The sequence below is a fragment of the Palaemon carinicauda genome, chromosome 11 (assembly GCF_036898095.1).
Source record: "Palaemon carinicauda isolate YSFRI2023 chromosome 11, ASM3689809v2, whole genome shotgun sequence".
Lineage (NCBI taxonomy): Eukaryota > Metazoa > Arthropoda > Malacostraca > Decapoda > Palaemonidae > Palaemon > Palaemon carinicauda.
The window spans coordinates 34,645,785-34,656,191 of record NC_090735.1 but is presented as its reverse complement, the minus strand read 5'-3'; the positions used below and the strand labels follow the sequence as shown (position 1 = coordinate 34,656,191).

At 37.7% G+C, this 10,407-nt stretch overlaps 1 long non-coding RNA gene across 1 annotated transcript; it reads left to right on the top strand.

The window, feature by feature from the left end:
- Nucleotides 1-105: 105 nt before the first annotated feature.
- On the top strand, nt 106-8,306 carry LOC137649670 (uncharacterized). The gene is made up of 4 exons (XR_011045817.1): nt 106-949; nt 1,255-1,401; nt 5,070-5,210; nt 7,737-8,306. It is a non-coding gene; the product is annotated as an uncharacterized lncRNA (long non-coding RNA).
- Nucleotides 8,307-10,407: the final 2,101 nt, after the last annotated feature.

The window sequence follows — 10,407 nt, the reverse complement described above, 5'->3', positions numbered from 1 at the left end:
CTGCCGCCTCCACCAAGCACCGAGCTGCCGCCGCCGCCTCCAACCACCGAGTCGCCGTAGCCGCTGCCGTCGCCGCCGCCTCCAACCACCGAGTCGCCGTAGCCGCTGCCGTCGCCGCCGCCTCCAACCACCGAGTCGTCGTAGCCGCCGCCGTCGCCGCCTCCTCCAAGCACCGAGTCGCCGTCACCGCTGCCTCCTCCAAGCACCGAGCTGCCGTCATCACCGCCTCCTTCAAGCACCGAGCTGCCGTCACTGCCGCCGCCTCCAACCACCGAGTTGCCATAGCCACCGTCACCGCCTCCTCCAACCAACGAGTCGCCGTAGCCGCCGCCGTTGCCGCCTCCTCCAACCACGTTGTCGCCGTCACCGCCGCCGCCTCCAACCACCGAGTCGCCGTAGCCGCCGCCGTTGCCACCTCCTCCAACCACCGAGTCGCCTTCGCTGCCGTCGCCGCCTTGCCGCCTCCTCCAAACACTGAACCGCCGTCACCTACTCCTCCAACCACCGAGTCGCATTCACTGCCGTCGCCGCCTTGCCACCTCCTCCAACCACTGAACCGCCATAGCCGCCTCCTCCAACCACCGAGTTGCCTTCGCTGCCGTCGCCGCCTTGCCGCCTCCTCCAACCACTGAACCGCCGTCGCCTACTCCTCCAACCACCGAGTCGCATTCACTGCCGTCGCCGCCTTGCCACCTCCTCCAACCACTGAACCGCCATAGCCGCCTCCTCCAACCACCGAGTCGCCTTCACTGCCGTCGCCGTCGCCGCCTTGCCGCCTCCTCCAACCACTGAACCACCATCGCCGCCTCCTCCAACCACCGAGTCGCCGTCGCCGCCTTTCCGCCTCCTCTAACCACTGAACCGCCGTCGCCTACTCCTCCAACCACCAAGCCCCCGAATCTCCTAAATGCGAAACCCAGCAATCCTTCCCCCAGCAACCTCAGTGGAGGTTGGTGATGAGATGACGTAGACGATCATCCTCCCCTTGTACCAGAATCTTAAGATTACATATCTAAAAAATTTGTAAAAGATAGCGTACTGTAGAGATTAATTACTGTCGTGTAAATTCAATAAAAATAGATGTGTAAATTTCAATTAAACTAGAATGACAGTACGTAATATAAAGACATTTTAAAATTTGCATTTAAGATATAACTTTTGCATAATTATGTACTGTAGTGTCAGTAAGGATTTAATATATATTACTATTTCATTATTAGTACTGTACTGTATTAACTTTCTTATCAACTGCAGTTTACAGCATTGATACCTTGTCTACGCAGATGTCGGGCTGTCCAATTACGTCCCTTCATCGTCCATTCCATCGTTCGTTCATTTGTAACTGCACGACTTGTTCCCCTCCATCTTGGCCAACTGTGCCCATTTGTGGAATATTTTCCGGTAAGTTTTATCATAATATCTGAACTGTCTTTTTTTTCGTATTACAGTGTGTATATTAACAGTATTGATATAAGTACGTATTGTACATATACAGTACTGTAAATGTATTCGTAAAATACGTGTATAAGTAATTGCTGTAGTTTTTTTTTTTTTTACAAATATTCATACATATACAGTACAGTACAGCTCAATTCATGTAAGTACCTATTGTGCATGTACAGGACTATACCTGTATTAAAAGTGTACCGTATACAAGTAATGAACGCAACCACCAACCAGTCTGTGCCTTAGGAACAGTACCATTCCTCAAGAGATGTTACTGTGTATAACTTCTTGCAAAATTGGTTGTGTCCCTGTTACCTTTTCTTTTATATTTATCATTGCATATGATTATTGTGTACAGTACGTATACAAAATTAGCTCTGTGCTTAACAGTACAGTAGGTACAGTACTGAGTAGGTTTCTTTTGTATGGAGTTGTAGGGTCGAGTCGACTTTAGTGATAGTACTGTACATACATTACAGTAATATACACTACATTATCAGGAAGTCTTATTAGACAAAAACATCCATTTTTCATTATTACAAGTGTTGCGTTGTCTTAGAGAACTGTTAATAATAATAATAATAATAATAATAATAATAATAATAATAATAATAATAATAATAATAATAATAATAATGATAATGATAATGATAATATTATTATTATTATTATTATTATTTGCTAAGTTACAAACCTAGTTGGAAAAGCAGGATGCTATAAGCCCAGGGGCTCCAACAGGGAAAATAGCTCGGTGAGGAAAGGAAACGAAGAAAAATAAAATATTTTAAGAAGAGCAACAACATTAAAATTAATATCTCCAATATAAACTAAAATAAACTTTAACAAAACGTGAGAAAGAGAAATAAGACAGAATAGTGTGCCCGAATGTACCCTCAAGCAAGAGAACTCGAACCCAAGACAGTGGAAGACCATGGTACAGAGGTTATGGCACTACCCAAGATTAGAGAACGATGTTTGATTTTGGAGTGTCCTCCTAGGAGAGCTGCTTACCTTAGCAAAAGAGTCTCTTCTACCCTTAGAAAGAGTTAAGTAGCCACTGAACAATTACAGTGCAGTAAGAAGAATTGTTTGGTAATCTCAGTGTTGTCAGGTATATTAGGCAGAGGAGAATATCTAAAGAATAGGCCAGACTATTCTGTGTGTTTGTATGTGTATAGGCAAAAGGAAAATGAACCATATCTAAAGAGAAGGATCCAATGTACTACTGTCTGGCCAGTCTAAAGACCACATAACTCTCTAGGGTTAGTATCTCAACGGGTGGCTGGTGCCCAGGCCAACCTACTACCTACGTGCAATGCATCAGTTTTTCAGCGAGTGAAGTGTTTATATTATATGCTATTACAACACTAACACATTATAAAATTAACCTTGAAAAATAATATGAACTACCATACTACTATAGAAACGTGAAAACTATATAGCATAGTATAGAAAGTTACCAAGTGTGTCAGTTGATCGCACACAGCAATTGTTAGGAAGTTAGTAGGTTATGAGTTGACCCACACTAGAGAACCAAGTTTTTGCAAATACTTGATCTTCCCATATTCTCATCTCTCAATCTCACGGGTGTCTATTACTTAATTTCCGTGAATAATGAGGGCCTACTACACCCTGCAATAAAGATACAATCCCTTCAGCAATAACAGTGATATAGCTATCCTGTAACATGCAATGGCTGTGATATACCAATCTACAGAGAGCTATGGTGCTGATGTACCAACTCTACACTTTGGAATGGGAGCAATGTAACCCCTGCTGTTTATTATAATGACGATATACATATGGCAAAGCACAATGATAGTGATGTACCCACACTGCCTTGTGGAACAACAGGAATACAGTGTATACACAATGCAATGCTAAATGATTGGATGTACAAAGTCTGCAATGAAGGTGGTGTAACCACTTGGCAATATGCAACGACCGTGATGCATTAACTGCAATGTGGAATGACTGCATTTTATGCACATGGTTCATAGAGCAATAAAATCGCAGTGAAATGTGCAAAGATGGTGATGTATCTAATTGGAAACTTCAAAACAACGGTGATTTACTCGCTGCAACTTTGGGAGTGTATCCAGTCTGCAATGTGTATGAAGTACAATGTTTGAATAGTGCAATGAATATATTAGTCTGCATTCTTACATTAGGAATGTTGACTGTCTTGGCACAGTCTTGTTCCCGGGAGGTCTGAGCACCAGTATCCTGTAGATATAAATGCTATTGAAAGTATGATATTATATATGAAAATTGAAAAATCGATGTTAAAATAAACTACACGAAATTCCATAAACTTTCCATAAACAGAGTTCAAAAGGGTGTGTTGTGATTAAGAGTTCTGACCAAATTTTCCCGGTAGGTTTTCACCAGACCCCAAAAAGAATTCCAGAGCACTACTGACTTGACTATTATTAATCATGTAGTTAATTGTTGATGGTGTGTAATTGAAATTCCTGATCGCAGCCTCATAGTTTCTTGTACATTGGCTTAGATATTATTAAAATTCTTGACCTTAAACTTCAACACCTATTATACAGCTTTCTTGAAATATGTTGCTCATTCACTGTGCGGAATTATTGATAGGCATAAGCAGGTTTCTCAAATGGTTGAATATGATCTACCATAAAGATGAAGCTTGCATAATCGGGTATCTAAATGAAGTTATTTAATGAAATATATTAACATTTCTGTGAAGGATTCGTTAATCTTTATAATTCAATTTGAGGTCATTCATTCCAGGATTGATATTTAGTTTTATTGGCATACATTAGGCTTTAATGTAGTCAACATTTTGATAGTTTACTTTCTTATCTAGTTAATGCTTTGGTTTTTGTTTATATCATTTTGGTAATCTTTATTATGGTTTGTTCTTACCTAAAATAAATAAGTAATCTTAAAGTAAAGTTGCGATAATCCCTTTTGAAAAATCTCTTTTGCATAGCTTAGGAAAATAAAAATTACTCTAGAAAATTTTATTTTTGCCAACACAATCTTGTCAATTTTCCTCCAGAGCCTTGTAAGCATTAAGATTTTTTTTTTTTTGTCTTATTGCTTTCTTTTTCGCTCACCGTTGCGGTATTTTCCTTATGTATTGTTTCAAAACAAGCATCAAGCCTCCGTATTATGTGTTGTTAGATTTTCTTATCAACATAATTGTGACATGTTTTAGTTGCAGGGTATAATGCTTTGTGTGTACACGTATATTTCTTTTATAGACTTTACATATTTTTCTCTTGGCTGATTATGATTAGATTTTTTTGCAATAGCTTTTAAAGTCTTTATTTTTTTTTTAACATCCAGTCAGTAGCACATTTCTTTGGCCCTTTATTCATTTTCACTTATATAACTTTAGTTAATCATTTTCTCCCCATTAGACATTGTTCGTAACTTTTCTACGTTCTATGAAACTTTCTGACAAATCTTTTCGCTATTATTCTCTTGCATTGTAGAGCTTATGTTATAACTACAGTATGTGACTTATTATAAAATTAAAAAAAAAAATCTATGTTAACGTAACTTTTGCATACGTACTGTAGTGACAGTAAGTACATCATTATTTTACCGTTCTATTATTAATACTCTACTATTTTTTCTATTTACAGCTGTGATAACTTGTCCACGTGTAGGTGCCAAGATGTGCAGTTACATTCCTTCTTTGTTCATTTCATCGTTCGTCCATTTGTAACTGCACAGCTTGTCCACCTCAATATCGCCAACTGTGCCTCTCTGTATATTATTTTCCGGTAAGTTATATCATATTAAAAGATTCTGCTGTATTACAAAGCTTTTACCTGTATTGATATAAGTACGTATTGTACATATACAGCACTGTACCTGTATTAAAAATACGTACGGTATACAAGTTAATGGACGGAACCACCAACCAGTCGACACCTTAAGAATTGCATAATTCATCACGAGAGAATACTATGTATAAATAATTAAGAAAGTGGCTAGTTGTGCTGCTGTTACTTTTAATGTTTGTTCAATGATAAATATAGTATATGGTACATATACAAAATTAGCATCGTACTTGGCAGTACTGACACTGTAGATACATTACTGTGGTTGCTTCTTTTGTAAAGAGTTGTAGGGTTGAGAGTCGACCTCGCCAACACTTAACCGTGGTATGTCGTCTCACCATAAATAATAAAGATCTACTTTAGTGATGGTACGGTACATATATTGCAGTAATATACAATACCGTATCAGCAAATGTTGTTAGATAGAAACAAATGCGTTTTGTTATTATAAATGTGGTGATGACTCGTGTTATGAATAATTTTATAGAGAACTGTACATAAAATACACTTAGTTTACAGTGACTGAAGTGTATGATGGTGGTGTATCTCCATGGCAATGTGTACCGAAGGTCATATCTTGACTGCAATGTAAAACTACCGCAATTTATGCACTTTGATCGTTGAGCGATATACTCGCACTAAGATGTGCAATGAAGGTAAGGCATCCACTCTTCAGCGTTAAACATCGGCAATGGACCCTCGGCAACTTATGCAATGTACCCCACCGGCATTGCACAAGTGCAATGTATGAATATTGCAATGAATTTATTAGTCGGTTCTCTTATATTAGGACTTTTTTCTATCTTGTTGCAGGCTTATTAGAGAGAGGTCTTTGAGCACCAGTATCCTGTAGATGTAATTACTATGCAAAATATGGCAAGTTATAATAAAATAGAAAAGGCAATGGTAAAATAAACTACATGAAATACCATAACCAAAGACTTCAAGAGGTTATGTTATGATTAAGACAAGTTCTGACTAAATTTGCCTGGTAGTTTTTCACCGAATTCCAAAAGGAATTCTAGATCACAATTTTTTTCCAATGTAGCTTATTGTTGATGGTGTGCTTTTGAACTCTATGATCTTTGTTATCAATGTAGCCTTGTGGTTTCTTTGTACATTGGCCTAGATTTTACTAAAATTCTCATTGAATATCAACACCTATTTCAATGGCAGTTACACAGCTTTCCTTGAACTATGTTGCACATCCGCTCTACGAAATTATTAATAGGCGTAATCAGGTTTCTTACATGGTAGAATACTATATACCATGAATAAGTTAAAGTTAACATAATTGGGACTCTTAATTCATAACAATTGAGTTATTTTTTATTTAGGATTAATATATAGTTTTGTTGTTATATATTAAGCTCTAATGCAGTAAACTTTTTAATCATTTACGTCTTTTTAGTTAATAAATGGTTTAGGGATGCATTAGCACTCCCCTAGAAAGATTATTACACCAAAATGTCAACTGGGCATCACAAGGCACTAGAAGAATTGGAAGACCCAAGCCTACATAGCTGAGGCCTATGAAGTGGGAGATATGAATGGAGAAGTATAGAATTGAAAGGTCACAGAGATGACTGGTGAAATCTAACAGAGGCCCTTTGCGTCAATAGGCGTCGGAGGAGATGATGATGATGATTTAGTTAATGCTTGATTTTTTTTTTATATCTGGCAATTTTGACTGTGCTTTTACACAAAAAGTAAAAGTCATTTCAAAGTAAGCTTATTGTTCTGCAAAAGCTGGGTTAACCCCATTTTTAATATCTCTATTACATAGCCGAGGAAGACTCCAATTACTTTAGAAAGTGATTTTTTTACCGGCAAAATTTTGTCGGTTTTCTTCCAGAGCCTTGTCAGCATAGAGATTTTCCTTTTTTTGATCTTATCTCTTCCGTCTCCGCTCCTCGTTGTGCTATTTTCCATCTTTTTTTTTATTTTTTTTTAATCAGCATCTATTTTAGAACTTTTTACTAACATAATTGTGACATATTTAAGTTTTGTATGGTATAACGATTTGAGTGTGTATGGTATATTTTAGACTTTACATAATTGTCTCTTGTCTGGTTATGATTAACTTATTTTTTTTCTTTTTAGTAAGAGTTTTAATTTTATTGTCACTGGTTTACAGTATCCAGTTAGTACCACTTTTTTGTTTCCTTTTTTTTCCATTGTGTTCTAGTATAACTGTAGTCAATCGTGTTCTCCCCATGAGACGTTATTCGTAGATGTCTACATTCTTGCATTTTCTTGCAAACCCTTTCGCTAATAGTCTATCTTACATTCTAGAGCTAATGCTATAATTATAGAGTAAAAGTTATTATAAACTTTTTACAAATGTATATAAGTTCACGTAACTTTGGCATGTGTACTGCCGTGTCAGGAAGTACATGACTTACTTTACAGTTCCATTATTAGTACTGTCCTATATTGACTTTTTTTTTTTTTTTTTTTTAACAGAAGTGATAACTTCTCTACATAGCAGTGCCAGTATGTGTAGTTACGTTCCTACGTAGTTCGTCCAGTTGTAACTGCACGGCTCGTCCTTCTCCGTCTCGCCAACTATGCCTCTTTGTAGAATATTTTCCGGTAAGTTATACCATAATGTCAAAACCTTTTTTTTAATACTACTGTATTATGCTGTGTCTATTAAGTGTTGTTAAAGTTTAAATTGTACATGTACAACGCTGTTACCATGTTAAAAGTATGTACGTATACATGTTAAAAATGAACGCAACCACCATCTAGTAGACTCTTAAGAATTGCATCATTCATCACGAGATGTTATAGTGAACAATTCTGTATGAAAATGGTTAGTTTTGTCGCTGTTAATTTTTCTTTGATATTTATATTCAATGATATACTGTACAGTATGTATACAAAATTATGACCGTACTCAACATTATTGTAAATACAATAGCACGTATGTTCCTATTGTGACGAGTTGGTAGTATTGTATGTTAACCTTGCCAACACTTTAAGAGTGATATGTCATCTCCCTTTTGATAATAAAGCTGTACTTAAGTGGCAGTACTGTACATATATTTCTTAGACATAAACGAGTGTTTAGTTGTTATTATAAGTGTAGCAAGACTCAAAATAAAAAGAGTACTCCACGTACAGTACACCAGTTTACAGTGGCTTGAATTGTGTTCGTATGCGATGACAATGCTAATACATTAGAAACTGAACTTTGGGTTAGTCGACCACGCTCAGCAATGGCCAGGGAGTAGGTTGGTTAAGAGTTGGCCCACCTTAGAGCACTAAGTATTCACGGATACTTGATCTTCACAGATTCTTGATATTCGCAGATTCTCAATCTTCATGGATGAGTGTTATCTAACCCCCGCAAATAAGGGGGACCGACTGTGCACACTGCAATGACTGTTCTAATCGTCTCGGCAATAATAGCAATATAGCTATACTGCAACATGCAATGACTGTAATATACCAATGTACAAAATGTAATGCTGCTGATATATTCACTCTGCACCTTGGAATAGCAGCATTGTGCCCTCTGCAATTTACTACGACGATGATGTACTGTGCATACTGCAAAACATAATGATAGTGATGTATCCGCACTGCATTGTGTAACAACAGCGATACAGCCACTCTACAATGTTCAAGAACTGTGGTGTAAACACACTGCAACATAAAATGAATGAAGTAGCAAGTCTACAATGATGGTGGTGTAACCACTTGGCAATGTGCAACGACAGTGGTGTATTTAAGTGCAATGTGAAATTACTACAATTACGCAGGAGGCCTATTATCTTTGGAAGGGTAACAGATCATGGAACAACTATACTCAGCTTAGAGCTTTTGCTCAGAGTGTTTATGCCTCAACTGAAAAGGAGTACTATTTAACCATAAAAAAAAACACTTTCTGGTACAACTCAGGAACATAAATGGTGATCTACCCTTAAATCTGCACTCATTGGTGTAGATGCAACAGTTCCTCCTTTACTTAAACCAGATGGCTCAGTCACTCACTGTCCAAAGGAAAAGGCAACCCTTTTGGCTGATGTTTTTGACAGTAAACAGAGTAATGAAAAAGTTGAACTTCCTCTTTCCTGTTTTCCTGAGGCTAAACTAACTAGTTTAGCTTTTCGATCTCGTGAGATTAAAGCACTGTTGATGGACCTTGATGCTTATGGAGGTGTAGACCCAAATGGTATTTTTCCATTGTTTTTTATAAAGACAGCAGATTTCTTAGCTCCGAAGTTATCTGTTATTTTGCGCAAGTTAGCAAGAAGAGGAGCATTTAGCACTTGCTGGAGAATGGGTAATGTTACTCCTCTATGTAAATGTGTTTGTGGTAGCTCAAGTCCCACTGATTACCGCCCAGTTTCCATAACTTCCATATCATCAAAATTTTTTGAACGTCTTCTGGCAAAAAGTCTTGATAGGTTTGCTGAAGGTAATCTTCTATTCCCTAGTTTGCAATTGGGTTTTCGTAGAGGCCTTGGTACATGTGATGCCCTTCTTACAATCTCCAATGCTGTACAGAAATCCCTTGATTGTGGTCGGGAAGTTCGTATGATTGGCCTTGACTTTAGTGCTGCCTTTGACAGTGTTACTCATGAGGCCCTTGTTTTCAAACTGAAACAGTTGGGAGTGGGCGGGTCGTTTCTTAGCAATATTATTGATTTTTTAAGTAACAAATCTCAAAGAGGAGTTGTTGATGGGCACCATAGTGAATATAGGAATGTGACATCCGGTGTTCCACAGGGTAGTGTTCTTTGCTCATTACTTTTCATACTATATACACATGACATGTGGTTTCGCATAGAAAACAAGCTTGTTGCATATGCAGATGATGCTACTCTCTTTGCATCAATTCCATCCCCTGAATGTAGATCTGGGGTTGGTGAATCCCTTAATAGAGATTTAGCTAAAATTAGTGCATGGTGCAAATTATGGGGTATGAAGTTGAATCCTAATAAAACTCAAAGTATGATTGTAAGTAGGTCAAGGACGGTGGCTCCTTAACATCCGGATCTCAGTATTGATAATATTTCTTTAACTTTATATGATTCTTTTAAATTTTTAGGTGTGATTCTCGACAGCAGATTTAATTTTGAGAAACACATTAGGTCTGTGTCTTCTTCAATTGTACAAACAATTG